At 45.0% G+C, this 23,800-nt stretch overlaps 2 long non-coding RNA genes across 2 annotated transcripts; one reads left to right on the plus strand and one right to left on the minus strand.

Annotated features, from left to right (window-relative positions):
- The first annotated feature begins 2,477 nt into the window (after positions 1-2,477).
- On the plus strand, positions 2,478-14,283 carry LOC309331575. The gene is made up of 2 exons (XR_014151900.1): positions 2,478-4,024; positions 13,934-14,283. It is a non-coding gene; the product is annotated as an uncharacterized lncRNA (long non-coding RNA).
- On the minus strand, positions 8,603-11,220 carry LOC309331576. Its single transcript, XR_014151901.1, has 2 exons — positions 10,152-11,220; positions 8,603-8,926 (listed from the first exon to the last, which is right to left on the minus strand). It is a non-coding gene; the product is annotated as an uncharacterized lncRNA (long non-coding RNA).
- Positions 14,284-23,800: the final 9,517 nt, after the last annotated feature.

A 23,800-nucleotide genomic window follows, 5' to 3' on the forward strand; every position in this document is an offset into this window, starting at 1 on the left:
GGATGATGAGGCTGAAGACACTCCTTCAGGTATACAGGACTGAGGCCATTTCGGGCCTTAAAAGTCAGCACCAACACTCTGAATTGTTCTTGGAAACATACCGAGAGCCAATGAAGATCTTTCAGGACCGGTGTTATATGTTCTCGGTGGCCACTCCCAGTCACCAGTCTAGCTGTCTATTGATTCAATAGGTCTACTCTGAATACAATAATTTTTGGAGATAACCCTTGGCTTTTATGCCAGGGCTAAGGAACTTCCAGCCCATGAGATAAGTACAGCCCTCCAGACACTCTCCAGGTCCTTCCCCTCCTTTACTCCACACTCCAGAGCTGGATTTAGGGCAGGAGACCAGTTCTGCCCCACTGAACACAGAGCCCAGGGGGCACTGCAGGATGTTGCAGCTATGACATAGTGAACTGAGTAGAACAGAAGCCAAGAAGTGGGGAGGGAAAAGATTTTGGCCATGCCTGGGCACCACTGAAATTTGAAATATCAAAGTCTGCTCCAGCACACCTTTATGTGCTTTCATCTGGTGGAATGTTTTCTTGAACTTTGATGATTCTTCTTCTGTAAGCAGATTGAAAGATGTGGGGTGTAGAAACCTCTGGCTTTTGCATAGGTGGAATAGCATACTGTACAAAGATAAGAGTCATGTTGGCTGTTCCCCTTTCTTTCAAACCCTCAACCAGCCCTGGTATGCAGCCACTAAATCACTATTGAGCCAAACCCGCAATTGTGAGGTATGAGATTATGATGATGCTTCACCAGCTATTGCTGTTGGCTACAGACTATGTGTGATGTCACAAGAGAACATGGCAGCTGAGTGGATATTAAGGTGAACCTTTCCTTCTTCCCTGACAGCAAAAAAAGCAGGGCAACAATTGCAACGTTACCTTGACTTTTTACAGTTGGAGAAGGTACATTGGCAGATGGATGCAGGGGCGGAGGAAGGGGGTGTGGTGGGGGCGGGTCACCCTGGGTGTCACCACTGAGGGGGGTGACAAAACGCCAGGCGGCATTCACTGTGGGGCCCGCAGCATGCCTGTGCCACGCATTTCTCCTGGGAGTGACACGGTGGCTTGGGTGCCCGCAGGCTCTGCGCTGCCCCAAATGGTCTGCCCACTGCCTCCTCCTTAGTAGTAGGGCGACTGAGTGGGAAGAGGCAGGCAGACTCCTTGGAGGCCCCATGGAGTATCCTGCCCTGGCTGGCCCCACCCTGCGGGCAGCTGGGCACACCCCCAAGGGTGGCTGGGCACACCCCTGGGCATGCACACCAACCAGGTACCCATTGAGCTTGCTCTGCCGCTGGATGGATGGAGGCAATCTTCTGGCTAGGGGACGCTATAATGCAGGGTGGTCCAACCTCTTATACCAAGTGGGCTGCAAGAGTATTTCTATATGGAACCTGTGGGCCGCACCCTTCCTTGTCACATGGAAGGAGGGGAGTGTGGCCAAAATATAGCCCCTGCCCCAGCCCTCACACTGCTTTCCCAAAGCCAGATAAGGCACTGGGCTTTGGAAAGGCAGCGCAAGGCTCTGGCAGGATCCTAGAACTGGCAGGGTCCTAGAATTTCAGCAATGTCTAGGCAACACAATGAGCATGTACATATGCAATAGACAATCTTTTATAGAACTCCTTCAAACCATAACTAGTCCAAAAAGAAATCTTTAGTCTCTGAAAATCTTTAAATGAAGCGAGGTAAATGAGCAGTGACTACATTATTACACGAGCACTTTCCCACAGCATTTGATGTTTTCATTTACATACATTCATTTGAAATAAGATGGGTTTATGAAGCAATTCTATACATCCTCCCACCACGCTGACGAAGAATTCTACGAAACAGTAGTCAATATCCGGAATCACTGTTCAGTGTTGGACATCATATTTGCTGAATACACAAAGCTTCACAGCTTGTTTTTCATCGTACAAAGTCTGATACCTCGCTTCATTTAAAGATTTTCAGAGACTTTGAGACTAAAGATTTCATTTTGGACTTGTTATGGTTTGAAGGAATCCTATAAAAGATTGTCTATTGCGTATGTAGATGGTCATCGTGTTGCCTAGACATTGCTGAAATTCTTTTTGCAACAGGGGGGTTTATTGGGGTCCTAGAATTGGCAGGGTCCGAGAACCCACCCACCTCCTTCTCAAAGCTGGGAAAGCACTCACTAGGCTTTAGGAAGGAGGATGGACGACTCTGGGACCCTGTCACAGCCCTCACACTTCCTTCCCAAAGCCCAGTGCCTCTATTATCTGGATTGGGGAAGGCAGTACAAGGGCAGGGGTGGGGGCATCAACTATTGCTGAGGGCTGCCCAAAAAGGCCTCGGGGGGCTGCATGTGGCCCTAGGTCCGCACACTGGACAACATTGTTGTAGAGTGATAATAAGTGAAGTTGACTCGCTGAGTGGGATCATAGCTTGAAGGCTATCTATGGTTGAAAGCTGGCTGGTGTCTAGTATGTATAGTGGAGATTGGGCCTAACTTAGGCTCATTCATTTCAATGGGTCTCCTCTGAGTAGAGCTTAGTTGGCTACAATCCACCCCACCCTCGACCATTGTATCCTCACAGCAGTCCTCTGAAGTAGACTCACCTGAGAGGTAGCGACGGACTCCATGATAACAATGCACAAAGTTTTCTTAAAAAAAACAATCAAACAGTATTTTGTAATATTTATTTATTTAGAAAACGTATAAACCGCTTGCTCAAAAATTAATTTTCCAAGTACAATTGCATATATGTATAAACCTAACCCAAACCCACAAACTAACGAAAAACAAATATACATAAAACCCTCATTTTTTAAACAAGCAAATGAAAATTTAAAACAAATGCAACTAGATCATGTGTCCAGACAGGCTTGATGGAAGAGAAAAGGTTTTTGGCAGGCTTCCAAAGCAGTTTAGCGAAGGTGTCTGCCTAATCTCTGCAGGCAAGGAGTTCTCAGAGCACAGGTGCTGCCGCCCTAAAGGAACTACTTCTCGCAAATGTAGACAAATAAAAGGTTTGTCTACATAAATATATTCCTAAAGGCTTCCTGCTCTCTTCTCATTTGGGCTGAGAGTCACATCCCCTTCGCCCCCCAACCCAATGGATTCAGCGCCTCTGATCTGCTCCCAGGTGTTGTACCTTGACTGTTTATTAAAATGCTGTTCCCATTCCACCCCCGGCAGCTGTCCTTACTTAGGAAAGAGCCTGCTCATTTTCAATTTTCCTTCTGCACCTCTCCTGGGTCTGACGCCATCACTCATTTATTGCATTTTTTTTAATCAACAGTTTACCCAAGAGCTACAATCTCTGCTTCCCAGCCCCCAATTCCATTGCGTGTTTTCTCTTTCCTTCTTCCTCCACTTCATTTTCCTGGATTTGGAACAACTGTCTGTCCCCCTGAATGCTGAGTTTGTGTTTCTCATTAGGAAGCAAGGGGGGAATGTATTTTCCTACTCCAAAGATTAACTACAGCCTAGTTTTCAGAAACAGCAGACGGCATAGTCAATCTTTGTCTGGACTGTACTACTTCACATTGGGAGGGGGGCTCGTGTAACTAAATGCTTCTCCATACCCCCAACTCCCCTTCTTTCCTGAACACAGAAAACCAGACATCCGGGAGAAGGGTTTGTAGCCTAATCATCTTCCAGAAAGGTTAGTTTTCTGTGTATCAGACTCCTTTCCATGGGGAAACATTTTGTCATGTTTCCCCACCTCCACCTGCATTCTGAAGTGGTTCCTTCCAAAGACTTAGGTTTACTTCCTTGGCTGCTGTTTGCAACAATCCCATGAGTCCCATTAGCGAATTGCTCCATTCGTGATTTCCCCTTCTCTTTTTAAATGAAACGTGTAGGCGTGACAATATCGCAGCTCTCTTATCGACCCAAAGTGTTACTATTCTGAGATTCAACACAGTTGTCAATTTCCTTAATGTTTTCATTTCTATTTGGCAGGAGGAGGCCGGCCCTACCATTAGGTAGCCACAATGAGGATGAGGCAGCTGCCTGGGTGGTGTTAGGGCGCATAGGTGAGGTGTTGCAGGACGGAGCTGTGTTTAAGTCATGGGGACCACCCCCTGTCTCCTAAGTTTACTTGCTACCCTCAGGTATAGTGTAAGATTGTGCCCCATCACTAGAGATGAAGTAAGAATCAGCTATTGATCCAGTACGGTCCCACCTGCACTATACATCTAAAGCAGGATCATACTGCTTTTAACTGTAATGGAACTGTAGTTTCTCACAGGTGCAGAGAATTGTTATGAAACACATTTTCCCCTTCCAGAGCTGCAATTCCCATAATTCCCTGAGACGAGGGATTGATTTTACTGTAAATCCACTCTGGGAAAGGAATAAAGGTAAAGGTAAAGGTACCCCTGCCCGTACGGGCCAGTCTTGACAGACTCTAGGGTTGTGCGCTCATCTCACTCTATAGGCCGGGAGCCAGCGCTGTCCGCAGACACTTCCGGGTCACGTGGCCAGCGTGACAAGCTGCATCTGGCGAGCCAGCGCAGCACACGGAACGCCGTTTACCTTCTCGCTGGTCAGCGGTCCCTATTTATCTACTTGCACCCAGGGGTGCTTTCGAACTGCTAGGTTGGCAGGTGCTGGGACTGAACGACAGGAGCGCACCCCGCCGCGGGGATTCGAACCGCTGACCATACGATTGGCAAGTCCTAGGCACTGAGGTTTTACCCACAGCGCCACCCGCGTCCCATAGGGAAAGGAATAGGGGTTGGCTAATTACTCTCAACACCAGGGGTCAGCAACATTTTTCAGCCGTGGGCCGGTCCACCGTCCCTCAGACCATGTGGTGGGCCAGACTATATTTTGAAAAAAATAATGAACAAATTCCTGTGCCCCACAAATAACCCAGAGATGCATTTTAAATAAAAGCATACATTCTACTCATGTAAAAACACCAGGCAGGCCCCACAAATAACCCAGAGATGCATTTTAAATAAAAGGACACATTCTACTCATGTAAAAACATGCTGATACCTGGACAGTCCGCGGGCTGGATTGAGAAGGCGATTGGGCTGCATCCGGCCCCCGGGCCTTAGGTTGCCTCCCCCTGCTCAACACTCTTAAGAAACTACAGTTGGAAAGAAGGTACAGTCACTACCAGAGAAGATTAAACTGATGGATGATGCAGAAATGGCAAAATGGGTCAGACTGTGATGATGTGATCTGTGTTCTTGATCCCTTTGCTGTCCAAGTGATTACCACTGATAGGCAACTTCACAGCCCCTTCAAATAGGGGTCAGTCCTCTGTAAAGTAGGACTTAACCTGGAGTTCTCAAGCTAGGAGGGTATCAGTTTCATCATTGTGTCATAGTATACGTTGATAGAACAGTTATTGTTAATTAGCTGAATTTTACAGCCAATGGGAAGAACTATTGAAATCACTCTCACTGAATTAACATATGGATATGAAAATTGGTTTTTAAAAATGGTTCTGTTTTTTGATAAATTGTCCCATTGAATAGCAACATTTCTCCAACATTTCTCTGATGAAAATTGAGACATAATAGATGATGATGATGATATTTATGCCCCACACATCTGAGTTGCCCCAGCCACTCTGGGCAGCTTTCAACATATATAAAAAAATAATAAAACATTAAACATAAAAAAAACCTTCCCTATACAGGGCTGCCTTCAGATGTCTTCTAAAGATTGTATGTATATTGGTATCTGAAGAAGTGTGCATGCACATGAAAGCTTAAACCCAGAACAAACTTAGTTGGTCTCTAAGGAGCTACTGGACAATTTTTTAATTTTTATTTATTTATAAAGATTGTATAGTTATCTCCGTGGCTCAAGGGTAGCATAACTCCATACCCTCCAACATTTCCCCAATGAAAACAGAGACATCCTAAGGGAAACTGTGACATTCTGGGATCAAATCAGAAACTGGGATAGCTCCTGTAAATCTGGGACTGTCCCTAGAAAATAGGGACACTTGGAGGGTCTGCTATCATTTTGATATTTTACATTCATACTCACCACTCACCCTGATTTTCCCGTTAGCTGCCTTGGGCTTCCCTTGGGAAGGAAAAACAGGCTGCAATCTGCAAACAAAATGGAAATACAGAAAACTACCCGAGCATACAGCCAGGAGGTTATCTTGTGATTTGCTGAACCACACACCTTGTCAACTTGCTTCCATTTTGTTAACCAAATGATAACCCTGCTTTTAGTTTCAGATGCTTTGTGCGCTCTCTCTCTCTCTCTCTCTCTCTCTCTCTCTCTCTCTCTCATTTTTTGCTTTTCCTCTGCTGCAAGGAAGTGACTCACTGCTCCCAGCTGGGAGCCACAGAAATTGGACACTTCCCTTCCAAAAGGCCTCCATCTTCTTATGCGCTTCAGGGGACTATATAGCAGCTGCACCCCTATATAAGACTCTAGAGGGAAAACGGGAAGAATGTGCATTTTTTAAAAGGAGATATCTTTGTCCTGTTAAATCAATGCACTTGGAATAAAATGTGTCATCCCCCCCCCCACATCTCCAAAAAAAGAAAGAAGCCCGCAATAAAATACCACAAAGGCCAAGAGCTGGAACTCCAAAACCATGCTATTTTTGATTTAACACTGTCCCAGCTGCCTCCTTGCACATTCATGGCAGCTTATTATGACACATCTGGAGGACTGTTGTGAGAGCCGGTCATTCTGTGACTAAACAGGGGCTTAGCAGGCTGAACCCATTTACACAAAGAATAACAGAGGGTTTGTATCTGAGCCAGTGAGATATCTACCCAAGCTTCACGCCATTAATTAACAAACGGAACAAGTCATTTCAGGCGCACAGGCGCACAGGTCGTTGGTTTGCCCTCTAGTGGCAACTGTGACAGTTTCATATTTCTTACTGCAGGAAATACATGCCACATTATATTACCCAGAATTCTTAGGACAGGAAGTCAGTTATGCCTATGTGGGGAATGCAGCAAAATGAAACCATGTGTGTTACTATCCATGTCGGTGTTGGTACTGATACTTTATGTATATCAGTGCACTAGCACTACATGATATAGCTTGTGACTGCCAGGCCACTGGGTCTGGAAAAGAAGTGATGCACTTTCCTTAGGAATACAGCTTCTATGGAGAGGTTTTGAAAGGTTAGGCATGTATCCAATGCACATCCAACCTGCATGCTTTAAGTACTCCATTGATATTGCCATCCTGGAATTTATGCAACAAATTGGAATTCAGCTATGCTCACCACTATACCACCAACGCTATGCAACAGATTGTATCAATTGCTGGTTCTGTATGGGCCTGAAGTCTGCAGAGTGGGATTTATAATGTGTGCACCATCACAGCTAGGCTGAAGCTATAGGCAGCCATAACCAAATCCGGACTTGGAAACTGTGTTCTCAGAAACAAGAGTTTCTGAGGTTGAGGTAGGGCGGCCACTTCTCACAAGGCCTCCATTGGGAGGCAATGGAAGAGTGTGCCTTCTGGGGTCAGACCAAACCACTGGAGAGTGCCTGCTGTGGCTGTAGAGACCAATACAGTAGAGATACGGTTTATTGCAGGTGGGGCAGATGAAGGCATCTGGTTTTGCTGCTACAGGTACTACAATTACAAAGATAAATTTAGAAATAAAGATGCATCTCATCACGGTGCGGAGGAGGACTGTGACCAGGTAACCCTTGTTCCTGCTCAGTCTGCTGCCCAGGTGCTCACCATTGATGGACAATTTAAAAGCCTGTTCTTTTCATGTACCCTCCAACATTTTACCGATGAAAAGCGGGATGTTCTGTTGTACACAAGGAAGCTTCTCCCATGTTTGATCTTGCCACACACATCGATGTCATATACACAGATACACCTGTCACCATGAGCCAATTACAACCTGTCTGCCTCACCTACCTCATGGGATGGGTGTAAAGAAAAAGATGTGTGACAGAAGGGATCATGTACAAGACCTCCCACAGATAAATGGAATGAAATAAAATTTTAGCTGTAAGTTGCTTTGAGTCAGGGAGACTTAAATAATAGAAGAAGAAGAAGAAGAAGAAGAAGAAGAAGAAGAAGAAGAAGAAGGGGAAGAAACTGTGAGAATGATCAGGAACATACCAGACAGTAAATCATACTGAACTCAGTGGGACCTAGTTCTGAGTAAAAAATACTTCAGATTGCAGTGTACAGCTGCCCAGTCTTTACCCAGTTACCTGGGATTAAGCTCCATTGAATACAGTGGGACTTCTGAGTAGACAGAGCAAGGCTCCATTTACAATAAAGCAGGCATGTTCAACAGGTAGATCACTGGACGTCTGTGGTAGATCACTGGTATCTCCCCCCAAAGAAGCTAAAAAAGTTTGGCTCCCTTAAAAAAACCTCAACACCTCACCCCTAAAACATGTCACTATCCTCTTCCCTAAAAAAGCTCAACAACTTTTACCTGAAGCCCCCAAAAGGGGGTAGATCACTGTGTTTTTAACTCTGTGAGTAGATCTCAGTCTCTTGGAAGTTGGCCACCCCTGCAATAAAGGAATCAAAACTCCCCATGTTTCCTAAGAAATGGCTAGCCGCAGAAATATTGCAATTAAAGAATTGGTGACCTTTTCCTCCAAAATTATAGGAAGGACTTTGTGGGCCAGCTTCATCATTTCCTTCATTTGGTGGAGGAATTATATTTTCCATGTAAACAGGACTCCGTTGTTGCACCTACACACACACTCCTCATCTGTCCTCCATGCATCATCTCAAGTCCACATCTAACACTTTTGAATGGGGCTCAAATCTTCAGAGAACATGCTCTGGCACTATTCTGTGTATGGCTCTCTTCCCAATGACGACTTAGAAGAGGAGAGGACTTCTCCAAGAAGACAATTACAAGTTGAGAGGAAAATCCTTTTGTATTACAGGAACTGATGTCTCTTCCTCCAAAAGATCCAGACTGTATGAACTCTTGCCAAGTAACAGGTTCTGCCTTTGGGAGGAAGCAATATCTTCCTTTAAAAATAATCATGAAAGAAGCTGCTTTCATTTGAGGAAACTCACGTGAGCTTGTCCCTGGCCAACAAGGAGCCTTGAAAATGAGTGCTGCTCTAATGAGGCTTTCATGAGCCCAGAACGTTTCATTGCTTTCTTGAAGAACAGTCATCTTTTAAACCAGGGACTGGGAACCTGCGGCACTCCAGTTATCAGACTCCACCCCCTCATCAGTCCTAACCAGCATTGCCAATAGTAAGAGATGATGGGAGTTGAAGGCCAACCATATTTGGAGGACTGTAGTTTCCCCATCACTGAGCTAAACACAACCATGTTTTGAAAGAGTCAAAGCAACTGACTGCGTGGATCTTGGTGCATCTTAAAAAAATATTGTCTGTTCTTTACCACGTGACAAATCAAAGTTTCCTTGTGATTCTGTAGAATCTTTGAGCTTATATGAATGTCTGTTTTACCAGACCTTCTACACGAATGAGTAGGTGTGAGGTGAAATTCTCCTCATTGCTTGGCAGACAGAATGGAGAATAAACAACTGAATCACCCTAAGTTAGACTGTTCAGCCCCAGATTATTTGGACTTTTGTATGGGCTCATGAAAGGAGGCTTCAGAGGACAAGTTTTCTGGAGAGAGCGCTGGAATGGGATTCTCTTACTAACACAACAATACTTTTACAATAAAAGTTCTTGCTTTCTCTAATTTGAGTTCAAAACCAAACCAAACCTGACTAGGCCTCATCAAGATAACATGTTGGTTCCATATTAGCTTGAAATGACAACTGGGATAGTTTGGAAGTATGGATCTGTCCTATCATCTAGAATTGGACATCACAGCCTTGTTTCCTTCCTCTCACTCCAAATAGTTTCCGATTGCCCTGGGACATCTCCGACCTCTCTGCCTCTTATTACCGGCCTGACAGAAAGGCATGTGTTTCATCTCAGACTTGCAAGAACTTTGTCTCAAATTGGAGCCAGAGTTGAGCTATTAGCATAAAGTTCATGCATTTTTGGCTCATAGGAACGTGGATGGTGGTAGAAGGAGCAGAACTAAGCCAGAAGGATTTTAACCATGAGCGAAGGGGGAGGGAGAGTGAATTCTACACTCCATTAGTGAAAATCCTACTTCAATCCCAGACTCTAGTAACAAATCTCTCCTGAGCTTCTGAAATCTGAAAAGTAAACCCATTCTGGTTCATAATTATAGCCCACCTTGCACAGATGCCTCTGAAGTGATATTGGTGGACTACTGATGGCTTGAGATGTAGATTTCACTTTTAAGAGTGTTATATGTTGTACCAAGGATTTCTCTAAAGTTGGGGTGGCCAGTGGGGTGCCCTCCAAGTCCCATCATCCCCAGAGACAGTGAGATTTGTACTACAGCAACATCTGGAGGGCGACTTGTTGGCTATCCTTGTACTAAGTTTTGAGAGAGATGAACTTCTCATAATATGAGCAGATATGTCAATGTGGGGGAAAACCATCACTTGCTTTGTTGTGGTTGCTACAAGGTCAACCACTGGAAGATATTCCTCAAGTAATCTTTTCTTAGCAACAGTAGCAGCAATACAGGAAGGTGAACAGGAAGCACCTTGAGCAAGAGGCACCCTGACAAAAATAGTAACCTAGTTCTTGTTGAAACCCATGGGAGATGCTTTGTCCAGGGGGCATCAAAAACCTGGATCTGTCACTGTACTGTAAAAGGAAGGAAGGAAGGGGGTCTTAGTCAACCTACTGCTCTTGAATATGGATTATTGGTGGTTGCATGGAATGGTCCAGCTGAACAACTTGTTCTTCATACAGTTGAGTAGGATGATGTCACAATGATAGCCATATAAGAGGATTTGACCAACACAATGCTGTTACTGAGAGCAACATGAATGAAGATGCACATCTGTTTTCACAAAGTGCTGAAAAATAGCTGGAAATGGAAAGTGTTTGGGGCCATCGCTGAAAATGTTCACAGAGTTCTGTGAATTCATTTGACAGCCTGAAACGATGGACTCCTCAAACCCATCAGGGATGAGTGTAGGAAATTTAATGGAGGTAGTGGGTGGGTTGAAAGAGGAGATGGAGCTTGCTACTTTTCCCACTCCTTACCAAATAAAAGCAATAGTAAAAAAGCATATGCAAATTGATTTGATATCTGTTATTTCTTTTACAGAGTTAAAGAGAGGAAGGGTTTTGAGCCTGTTAAGAGTCTTCTGCTTGCATTCCAGACACTGCTGTTGATAGACAGCTAGCAATATATTCCTTTTTATTTCCAATATAACCTTCTCTCTGCTGGACAGGAATGCTGACTGGCTGACGAAGGAAGGTGCTTTCATGGTTACTGTTTTCATGGAGACCCTATATCACTGCAAATTTCTCAGACTTTGATGTTAACCAGAACCTTGAAGATCGTCTGCAGCAGATGCTGCTCAGCTATAAGCTACCAGTAGGATTCTGTGCTGAGGATCACTACATGTGCCCCACCAAGCTGCTATCCCAAATAGAACATGGGTAGTAGGTTTGCCAGTCCTCTTCAGACTGAGGGCAGAATCTAGGGTGAGACCAGGAGCCAAAGGGCAGAGCAGAGACTGGTGTCATTTGATGCAACTGTTTTCATGGATATCTCAGGGCTCTCCTTACTGATCTCCAGTGCAGAATCATTCCCCTCGTTTTTGTATGCTTTAAAAACAGATTTATTATGGTGGGTTTTGACTCTTGGTTTATTTGGGATTGTGTTCAGCTAAGGGTTAGGCACGGTGCAATTTTTATAGAAAAAGAGGTGTCAGAGCTCACCACGAATTTCTCCCTTGTTCTATTAGAATGGCAATGGCACCCACCTGAGAGGTACCGGAGCTGAGATCCTGTGAGCTCTGGCTGAAAAAAGAAGAAGTCCTGGTTAGGCAGATCATCTCATCAGCACAAGGAATTCTCCTTGCGTAATGGAACAGTCTCCTCCTCTCCTCCCCCACCATGCACCCCCTAAATCTGAGTTCCCCAAACCATCCTGAACAGATTTGGGTAGTGCATGGGAAATGCATGGGGGGCAAAGGGGGAAATCCCATTGTGTTAATCCTTGCGCTAGCACAACTATTTAGTTAAATATCACCCTTGATGTTTACCTCTTGGTGACTTTTTCCAAGAAAGAAAGGCCAGAAAAACATGCTCAAAATCAGGGAAAGATGCCTTGGCAGTGGAAAAATAGTTTTCTCCTTGCTTCTCCCTCCCAAGATCTGCAGTGTTCACTGCCAGAAGAAGCATTTCTCCAAATAACAGTTGCTGGGAATCACAAGTGGGGAGGGTATGTTGACTCTGGTCCTGTCTGCAGAGGCATCTGGTTGGCTATGGTGAGAACAGGGTTCTGGACTAGATGTGCCTTTGGCCTGATCCAGCAGGGCTCTTCTTAACAACCGTGGACATGGGAAACTCCTGTGCTTGCTTGTGGGGGCTGCCTGCCCGTGAAAAGTGCTCTGTTCTGCGCCAAGCAAAGGGGCTTCTGACAGCAAAGTAAACGGTGTCAGGCTGAGTTTACACAGCACCAAATCAGCAGCTCTTTAGTATGTTTATCATTTCCTTCCCACTGAGTTAGCAGAGAGTCACTGAACCATGGGAGATCCTCTTCACACTTCATATACAGAAATGCTCAGCTTTTGCTATGCCATTCGCCTCCTTTGATTGAATCCAGGAGGGCAGAGCAGCCGGATTAGGGCAATCCAGTGTCAGAGGCGAGATTTGGGAAATGATTTTGCAGAAACCCCCAAGTCAACAGATTAGACTCAGCAAGAGGATTGGAGGGGCCAATCAATTATGGATATAATACTGTAGTAATAGAATAATTTAATTTATATGCTGTTTATATGCCAAAAAGGCTTATAAAGCAGTTCTAAGTTCCCCTGTCTTCAGATCCAGGTCTCGTTTTTGTTACAATTTAGGATGGCCTTCCTCAACAAGGTGCCCTCCTGATGTTTTGGGACTCCAGTTCCCATAGTCCCAACCAGCATTGCCAATCTCAGGGATACTGGGAGCTGTAGTCCATAAGGGCAGTAGATTGTGAGAGGCAGGGAGCATGACTTGACAGGCTGACATCCAAATGTGGCTGGTGAAGCAACTCATTTTAGGTTATCGTGCCTATTGGTCTATCCTAAATGAATCATGATCTATTGTTCTGACATCCACATGACACTTAACAAAGAGCAGGTATGACATACTCTCCTCCAAAGAGGCTTACAATCTGAAAACAAACACAGGGAAACCATAGAGGAGGCGTCCTCCAGATGTTGTCAGACTACAACACCCATCACCTCTGGCCATGCTGGCTGGGGCTGATGGGTGTTGTAATCCAACAACATCTGGAGAGCCCAACATTGACCACCCCTGTGAGAGGCGAAATGGAGACATGGGTAGGCAGGAGATGTGGTTATTTCAATTACCCATACTTTGGCTTAGTTACAGCAAGGTACAGGGACCAAGGGGAATGGCCCAAAGCCTTCCTGGAAAAGATGAGCTTTAGGAGGAGCTTAAAAGGAAATAGGGTGGTCATATCCAGAGATCTGGGAGACAGGTCTAGGCATAAGGGGCAGCAATAGAAAACGGGTGGGGTCATTTCAGGGAGTAAGACTCAGGATTTCCCATGTTCGTCTATCATTGAAAACAGAAGAATGGATTTTGTTACCCTCCCTGTAATGTCCCTCATGAGTTATTGATTTGGGGTTGATGGTTTGACTTAGGTTTCTTTTTACTGTTTCTATTATGTTGTTGTTTTTTATGCTGTAACTTGCCCTGGACCTTTTTTGTGAAGGTCACGTAAGAAATACAAATAATAGCAACAAAAATAAACAAATGGCACACCTCCTCCCAATATCAGCTTGAAGACCGTGGCTCAGTTTGCCTTCCAAGACTTGCTCTGGCGAAGGGACCTTGGAACAATTTCAGCGTTTCAACCTGAGGTACCGCTTTCTAAATTGTTAACAAATTTCTTGTTGTGCCATAAAGCTTTCACGGGCTAGAGTCCACCTCCTCGGATGAAGGAAGTAAGCACCCCAATTTGGGTAAACGCCTGGCTGAAGCAGACCCTCAAGCACATGCCGTGATACACGTGCAAGTCTTTGAGGTGCCACAAGACTCTTTCTTGTTACTGCTGCTGCGGTAGAATAACACGGCTACTACCCCACTGGAAATTCGAAATTGTCAGCCTTGACGGATGGGGGAATCTGGGAGGCTGTACACAGAACACGACAGAAGAACTTGTTTGCAACAGACCCCAGTGGCGGGAGCACGACTGTTCTGACATCCAGTTGGCTGCAACAAGCCAGGTTTGCTTGGCCTTGTACTCTGATTTAATAAACTCTGAAAGGGTTGGGTTGTTGTTTTTGCATCAAAAACCCTCTTGATCTCCCATAGCAGGCTTCCCCGTCTTCCTTTCAGAGCCAGGGGACTGGAAAGGAACGGTGTGTGTGTGTGTGTGTGTGTGTGTGTGTGTGTGTGTGTGTGTAAGGGGGGGAGCCCTCCTCAGTGAATAACAAGAGCAGAGAAAGAAGCGCCGGAGGGTTTTACTATGAATTTTTGATGAACAGAAGGAGAAACTGCCCCCTTCAAGTAGAGCTGGGTGCAATGTCAATAGTGTTGGTTTAAGTAATTTAGCATGGTTCAGTGGCTTTCTGAGAGCGTCTTGTATTCAGCCTGGGCCTCTCTAACAAGTCTCTTTTGCTCTGGGCTCCCTCATGCCAAAGCCCTTAACAATAGTCGCTTTCAGGGCCTGGCAGTCTATGGAGTTCTTGTCTTTTCTGTATCCTAACCCCGCCGAGTCCGCCAAAGTGGGAGTTCAGCTTGAAGCAGGCCCATCCCTTGTGCTCTCCCGCTTGGCGGTGGCAAAAACTAATGGCCCTTTTAAGAGAGGACAGGTCAAGTTTACTCCCAGACAGGGCTAACCTCAGCTGTTTCTCTCCCCTCCCCTCCCTTCCACCAAACGCACGCACACTTCGCTGCTCCCGACTTCATTATTGCTGGGAATTAACTTGCAGCTATTCTCTGTCAGGGTGGCCAATGGGAGAGCAAATGCATCAGGTACCCTGGACACCGGAAACACCGGCTTTCTCACTCGCTGGCCCTGACCAGGAGGCTTGAGCAAAGTCAGACAGAGGAGAGGGTATCTAGATAACACATGCATACAGACCTATGTGCACAGCATGCACGACTCAGCTTAGAGAATCTGATCGGTGCATTTGTTAAGAGAACAGAGTAGCTTAATACCAGGGATGGAGGAATCTCTCCATTCTGGTTCCTCGTCATCTGCTGTTTTTTACAACCTTGAATCCAGCTCGCCCATTTCTGCATCAATTTGTGTTTTTTAAAAAATCTCCATATTTCAGCGACAATTCAGTTTTTTATGTGCATCTGCCCTATGCATGTTTGTACATGGTTTCGTCTAGTATATGTATTCCTGAAAGCAATTTGGGGCTTATCCACACTTCCCCCTGGAAAAGCACCACCAATAGTGCTCCCCTAGATGATCTCAGTGGTGGGCTTGGGACATGCTGGACAAAGTGGTCCTTAAGGTATTGGGTCTAAGTTTTTCAGGGCTTTGTACACTGCTACAAGAACCTTGAACCTTGCTTGGTAGGAGGTGGGAAGCCCATCCTGACCTTTTAATGCCACTGTCATGTGTTGGAGGTCCTCTGTTCCCATCACCAGTCTAGCCACAACATTCTGCTCTAGCTGAAACTTCCAGACTGGACCCAGGAGCATCCCCAAAGAGCTCTGGAAGCTGAATGCAGAGCTGCTGTGCTCACACAGCTGCTGCTGCTGGGGCTCCTTACATAAGAAGTCTGCAGGATCAGGCCATCTCATCTAGAGCAATGCTTGAGAAATTGGAGGTTTGCAGATTTCAGCATGAACTGGTCTGATCCACACCACAGGTTCCACACTTTCCAAATTGGGGGGAAAGGCCATTTATAATGCAATAAATTGATGGCCTGATGAAGATTAAACACCTTCATCTGAGAATCATGATAGCATCATTTTTTTTAAATGTCAACTTACAGTGACAGCTGCTCTGTTCTCTTTCCACCCCCCCCCCCCTTTTTCCAGGCTACGCAAGATAAAGCTCAGGCAAGGGAGCAATTAGGCTACAGACAAAAGCCATGAACATTTTTAGACTAAATTATTTGCTGGGGCGGCGGGGGGGGGGGGAGCAAACCGGGATTTCAAACTAATGAGAGACTTTCCCTACCCTTTGGCAGCCAGTATGGCTGCTTTGCACATGACCCTTTGACCTTGTGAAGTCCAAAGGACTCCTAGATGCCCTTCCCCTAAGATTACGAGCAGCTTGGCCTGAAATCATTAGGGGAATTTTCCCAGCCACGTTGAAGAGCACCTGCCAACAATTAGAGGATCTATCTCCATTCTGTTCCATACATCTCTTCCTTCAGATTCCCCCCTCACTTTCATCTTTCAACCAAAAGAAGAAGAAGCTGCAGAAAGGTATTGGACATTGATGTTCTCTTTTTATCAGCCGCAACCAAGCCCTCCCCGGGAATGTCAAACTCCATTTTTCTAGGAATTGTAATGACTCAGAGCTTGCACACATGCTAACTCTTATCCTGTGGTATACGGGTTTTAAGAAATACCTTTCCCCATACAAACCTTTCTCAGCCTCAAGACTGAAGGCTTTGTGCTCTGTCCTGTGGATCTTTTGACTTAGGGGGCCTGGTGGGCAAGCATGACAGGCAGAGCCTTTTTGCCTTGGCCCTTAAATTGTGGAACAACCTACTGGGGTTAATCCACAAGGTCTCCTTCCTTATTGCATTTACACTGACACTGAAGCCCTATCAAAACATATTGTGCTGAAGGGATGTAAATCTGCATAGCAGTGATCTTGCCAAGAATCAGGTATAGACATATGGGATCTGGTTGCTTTGCCAGTGACGTTGTTGTTGTTGTTGTTGTTGTTGTTGTTGTTGTTGTTGTTGTTGTTGTTGTTGTTAGTTTCCAGCCCTTTGGGGAACTTCCATACTGTCACTATTTTGGAGTGGGTTTTAATCACATTACAAATCAAGGTTGCATATTGAAGTCAATTTGGAGCTCTAGTGCAACAAGCTCATGTTAGTTTGTGATAAGGAAAGTTGCAGGACAATGCAGTGGAAATTGTGGGATAATGCTTGCTTTGATGTCACAACTTCAAGCTTACCTGAAAACAAACAGGAGTGAATGCTCATTAAATAGCCAACATCTTCGAATTTCCCTGTAAACCATTCAGGATGAACGCTCAATAAACAGGTCATGTGGAAATTCAGTGTGTTTCTAGACTTGCAATAAAGCAAGCTAAGAGGCTAGAAATGTGAGGCATTGCATAGCCAGGGAATGAGGATGGTTTTGTTACATGTAACTGTTTTTTTCTGTTTTTTCTGGCCCTCTTTTGAGTTGTCAGGTCACTTGCTGAGAAATAAGAGCCAACCAGAGCTTCTTCTATCCCATTTCACCCAGATCCCTTTGTCTCCAAGTCCCTGAAACATGCTTTGCCCAGTCAGCTCCTACTTCTCTTACACTGCTAAAATCATACACAGCATGCAAACTGGGAACTCTATGCACAAAGCCCAAGTTTTACATGCCTGACACCCCTGGTTCAAACCAGTTAAAAAGAATCAGGTAGCTGATGATGGGTATTGTATGTGAGAGAAAGAGGGGGAGAGAGAGATTATATATTTCTTACTATATAATAAAAATATAAATGTGTCATCATGCTGGAGTTCTCTTGATTACCAATAGGTGGTGCTTGGGTGGGTAGCCCAAGCAAGCTGCAGCGAGATTGTCACAACAGTGCAGGGAGGAAGAAGGTGCTCAGAAGGTAGCCAGGTGGCCTTGGGTTCTGGAGCAGTGATGGTGGTGGTGGTGGTGGTAGTAGTAGTAGTAGTAGTAATAGTAATAGTAATAGTAATAGTAATAGTAATAGTAATAGTAATAGCAGTGCCATGAGATGTAAAGGCATGAGGAAGGTGCCCAGAAGCAGCAGTGAATCCCTTTTAATATGCCAACAAAAGCCTGGTTGTAATCTACTCTGGAAAGACTCCTGTGCCTGTAAATTTCATCCACTTTGGCCAAAAGGCAAAAATATGACATAGAGGATAGGGAAACAGGGAGCTTTATGTTCTACAGAGTGGCTCAGAAGCCAAATTACAGATAAAAAAGGAGAGTACACAGAACGACTCGGAAACAGATCTGGATTTTTTATTTATTTAAAGAATGCACAGGTACAGGAAGATGGATCTTGGGACCTCTGCTCCTCTCCTAATGAAAGGGTGCTTGCCTGTTTATGGGAGACTGAAGATGGAACAATGGGAGAGACCTCTCCCTGATACCTTGGAAGGCTGCTGCCAGTCAGAAAAGATTATACAGTGGTACCTCGGTTACATACACTTCAGGTTACAGACTCCACTAATCCAGAAATATTACTTCGGGTTAAGAACTTTGCTTCAGGATGAGAACATAAATTGTTCAGCAGCGGTGCAGCGGCAGCAGGAGGCCCCATTAGCTAAAGTGGTGCTTCAGGTTAAGAACAGTTTCAGGTTAAGAAGAGACCTCCAGAACGAATTAAGTTCTTGACCCGAGGTACCACTGTACTGGTTAGGCTAGATTGACAACTAGTCCAACCTGGTATAAGCTTTCCAGGGCCAGTCATGCAATGAAGCAGGGTGAAGCAACTTACTTCAGTGGCACCCAGATGCAATAGATGAAGGCTAGAACTGGTATCTCAGTGGGTTAGCAAACCTTAAAAGGGTGGTATTTGGACTGTGTGTCAATCAGCAAAATGTCTTGCACTCACACTACAGTTTCTCTGTCATGGCTTACCCCAAAATATCCGAGGAGCAAGCCAGACCTGCAACAAAATATTGCACTGCCAGGTGCTGTTCTAATAAGATAGTTACGCCTCCTGCTCGGTTTTCCATTCTCTCCCCAGGGATGTTAGAAAATTCTGTTGGAAATCAGAGTGGAAATTGTCACAATTTGCTGTGGGTAAAACCTCAGTGCCTAGGACTTGCTGATCGTAAGGTCGGCGGTTCAAATCCCCGCGGCGGGGTGAGCTCCCGCCGTTCGGTCCCAGCTCCTGCCCACCTAGCAGTTCGAAAGCACCTCTAAGTGCAAGTAGATAAATAGGGACCACTTACCTAGTGGAAAGGTAAACGGCGTTTCTGCATGCGGCGCTGGTGCTGGCTCGCCAGTGCAGCTTCGTCATGCTGGCCACGTGACCCGGAAGTGTCTTCGGATGGCGCCGGCTCCCGGCCTCTTGAGCGAGATGAGTGCGCAACCCTAGAGTCGGTCACGACTGGCCTGTACGGGCAGGGGTACCTTTACCTTTACCAAGGTCAAGGATGAAATCGTACATGTGAATATGGGCAACATTTGCAGTCATTTTTTTAAAAAATTCTGCAATCCTATTCTGCGCTGGTTTCTGGTTTTTATATGTATTTATATTCCAAAAATACATATTTTTGATGTTTACCTTTTACTGAAATGTATTGAGGTTTATTATGTAATTAATTATGTTTGTTTTGGCCATAGTTGATAGTGAGATCAATAACATAGGCAGAAACCAAAGTGCAGTGGAACAGAAATGGTGCTGATTGCCGAAAGCGGAAAACAGGCCAGAAATAGCTGTCTTGGGATCCCCCAAACCCCACTGATAGCTCCCCCTTGTGTGCAGATGATGCCATTGGTAGCTACCTAAGTGATGGCACTCACACCAGGATATTGGAAACAGAGGGAATAACTGTTATAGTTTGGTGCAGTGAGCCCTGGTCCGCCTCATAAAAGCACAGTTCCCAGTAATCCTTGGGGTGAAGGAATGCATTTTAAAGCAGTTTAAGACTCCAGTATCAATAGGCTCATTGAAATAATGCATACCAGTTGTAGAACCTGGGGGTTCTTGTTCCTGAAGGTGCTTCTCTCCCTTCCATTTTGTGGCTGATTCAAGACCTTCTGAATGCTTTGCTTCAGAATCTATGATGTGTGTCCTACAGCTATCTAGGATTTTGCTGGTAGTCTTAAAACTAAGTCCCACATGCTTGTAGTAGCTCTGTTTGGGGAAAGGAGTAAATGAGCTAATATTACACATGTAGGATATTACTAAAACTAACTGTTGCCTCATTAGTGAAAATAAAATAAACAGGCCAATTTAAAAAGAAAGAGAGAGAGAGAGAGAGAGAGAAAGAGGGAGGAGAAACGAACCATCCCAAAGATAACAATATAAATAGTTCCACTTAACACTAATCTGCAAATCCGTCTTACAGATGTCTCGCATTTGGGTGGATGATTTTTAAGAAGCCTGTGAGAATTTACAGTTGAGCGGGGTGGAATAAGACTTTGTAGAGAAAGACAGCTGGGGAGCAGGTGAGAATGGAGTTTGCCATCATTCAGGGAGCCCATTAAAATAAAAAAAGCCCAGCCAGCAGGGAAAAGCTGCTGAGGTCTGCACTTGTTCTCTGGGGCTTCTCAAACTGTTCAGCTACATGTGGGTGTTGGAATGGCCTCTTTCAACTCCCCTCGTTCTCCCCCTTGGCAAGGTTGAGGCATTTTGGCAAGCCTGCAATAGTTCCTACAGCAGCTGAGCCTGGTGCCTCCTATTATATTTTCATTATTTTTTTTTTCCAGTCAGGGCAGGGTGAAATGGTGGATAAATGAACTCCCACCATTCTTGACTGCCCTTAGGTCCCCAGCTTTCTTAACGATTCCACCTCGTTGCTGTCCATTATCTCCGAAGCTCCATTTGAGAACACCTTCTCACTGAAGGCTTTGTGGAGGCAAGAGTCAGGAAGCTAGACAAAAACTTTATTGGTCCCTCTGAAAGAAGAACAGTACAGTAACAGGAAATTCCTGATGGCTAAACTATACAAGTGCCCACAACACCTTTTCTTTTCATTCAGATCTCTCTAAAGGCCGAGCTTTTCCAATAAGCTCTTGCTGACCCTTCCTGCTTGGAGCCAGTGTGGTGTGGACCAATGGTGGGGAAGCTTTCTCAGCTTGAGTGCCGTGTTGTGTTTGGGCAACCTTCTGAGGGCCATGTGTCGGTGGTGAAGGAGGCCAGAGGCAGAAGTGGGAGGAGCAACACATATAAATTTTACCTTTGTATGGTGATCTAGTTTCTGCATCCACCCACATCTCTCTCTCCCCACCATCCAGACAAGCAAGAGGTATTGGCAGAGTTCAAGGACACGGTTCAGCCAGGCAAATACATTAAAGGTGTGATGAAGGGACAATGTTGGATGTGGTTTGAGGCTGGAGGGCTGCCATCAGGCCCTGGACCTGAGATTGTAATGTAGACAAAAACATGGAAGGCTACAACCAAGGAGAACCAGTTTAAAAGCTCACAAAGTGATATGGGCCGTCACAATTTGAGCAGTGATCTGCTATGATCTTATGGTGCAAAGCACCATGTATCTATAGATATGCTAACTAATAAACAACAGAACTGAATGTCTGTATGCCTGCTCCCTGCGGCGAAAGCAAGCAAGAAAGTTTGCCACCTTTTAAAACTGATCCAGCTCCTATGTTTTTAGCAGCAGCTCAGCTTACAGAAGTCAAGTACAGTGGTCCCTCGGGTTAAGAACTTAATTCGTTCTGGAGGTCCGTTCTTAACCTGAAACTGTTCTAAAGCTGAGGTACCACTTTAGCTAATGGGGCCTCCCGCTGCTGCCACACTGCTGCCGCACAATTTCTGTTCTCATCCTGAAGCAAAGTTCTTAACCCAAGGTACTATTTCTGGGTTAGCGGAGTCTGTAACCTGAAGCATCTGTAACCTGAAGCATCTGTAACCCGAGGTACCACTATAGGTTAAACTTTCCCCATCACTTTGATCTTCATGCCAGGAAAAGCATACTTGCCAAATTTCTTTGTGGGCCTGCAGAGTCAATGAAAATGTTGGCAACTCTACCAGTCAATCTAGCCTGGGTTATTATTATTATTATTTCATTTCTATACCGCTTTATGTTTTTCAGAAAAATCTTATGGCATATTAAACATCAATAAAAACAATGCAGAATCAAACATTTCTGAAGGAAGTCAAATATAAAGTACACAGTCAAAGCAACACAATTAACGCTAAACCAAAATACCGTCTCAAAGGTTTCAAAATAAAACATTGCAAAGGAGGTCAACTACAGAAAACATACTTAACACAAAGTTAACAAAAAAAATGATCTTAAACATTTCAAAAGAAAACATTGCTAAGTGAAGTCAAATATAGCATGCACATTTAAAACAGCAATATTAACTAGAGAATAAAATATTATAAGCACGACACAGCTGTTTGGCAGGCACAAAAAGATGGGGCAAAAGAATCCAATACTTAGGATTTGTTGTCAGGCATGTCTCCACAGGGGCCTATTTAGTAGAACTGGTGAGCCTGGGCCCCACCCCCTAGGCCAGGTCAAAAAGGCCTTGCAGAGAGTGGCCTTCAAGACTCATAGGCAGGCGATTAAGTCCCCAGGATAAGCACCTCATTATTTCTAATGACTGCCCTTAACATAAGGGCCACAGTGATGCTTTGAGTTTAAATTGCATGCCCATTCATTTAGTGTGGCAATGTTATCTGTGTGGTTGTGTTTATATTTGCTGTACTTTGTACACAGATTGCAATGTCTTGTGGAGGATGCAAATATCTATCTGTCCCTCTAACTGGCTATCTATCCTCCCTCTGCCCTCTGACAAATACACATTGTCATCCTCTGTTGGAAGGTGTGCACTTTGTGTGGTCTGACATGATTCACTAGAAATGTTCTTCAAAGTCATTGTGCTTGTTGCAATTGGTACTGTTTCCATTCCACTACAGTTCAGCTTCTGCTGAAACCTATGTTATACGTCTTGCTGAAACCAATGTAATTAACTATGTAATTAACCATGCAATTAACTTCAGTGCATTTCAATAGCAGGGAAATGTCAAAAACAATGCAGTTATATATGTAATGTTTATTGACAAAAACAAAGGTCTGTTCTTGACCTTGGGCAGACAGGTAAATTGCAGCAATTTCTGTGTTTCCGACCAAATTCTCTGATATCCTTAGCCATTGCAGACGTGGTTGTCAAGCAAGGGAGCATGGAGCACAATGTTTGCCTTGCTAAGACATGCTAAAGGTGGGGGCGGAAAAGGGCTGGCTGTTTTAATTCCTGAGCTGCCAGCTGTGTCTCTGCTTCAGCTCATAAAACATATTTCTACCAAAGGAGAGCGGGCCTTCCCACTCAAAGGCGACTCTTCCCCGCTGTGTCCTTGGACTTTAATTTCCATTCCCACAGTCCGTCATGAAATTACATAACTGTGGGGGTAGAAGCGGGTCTCTGAAGAACTTAAGGCCTTCCTTGTTGCTTGCAACGTAAGGTCCACCTACGGCCAGATGGCTCGACCCTGTGAGGTTGCCAATTCTCTCTCTCCTTCTCCCATCTCCAGGCAGATCCCTTTAGCACAGGGATGGGGAAACTCTTTCAGTCTGAGGGCCACGTCCCCCCTGAGCAACCTTCTATGGGCCACATGTGAGTGGTGAATGAGGCACAGAATGTCACTCTTTCGCATGGCTGAATTGCAGCCTATTGTACCAAGTCAGAGGTGTCTTTCCATACATGTACCTCTCCATTCAGGGAAGTGAGAAGCTTTCTTACAGTTCAAGGACACATTCCAGCCAGGTAAACAAACTGGAGGAGGGTGTATTGCAGGGCCAGTAAAGGGTGTAGCCTAGGAGGAACCCTAAGGCCCAGATGGAGAAGTTTGGAGGGGCACATTTGGCCCCTTCGCCTGAAGTTCCCAGCTTCTGTATTACCAGCTGCATGTCAGGCAAAAATTCAACATGTGAGGCTCTCACCATGATTTCATCTCCAGTTTCACTTGCTGTCTT

This window comes from Podarcis erhardii (assembly GCF_964252035.2).
Source record: "Podarcis erhardii genome assembly, chromosome: 16".
Taxonomy (NCBI): Eukaryota; Metazoa; Chordata; class Lepidosauria; order Squamata; family Lacertidae; genus Podarcis; species Podarcis erhardii.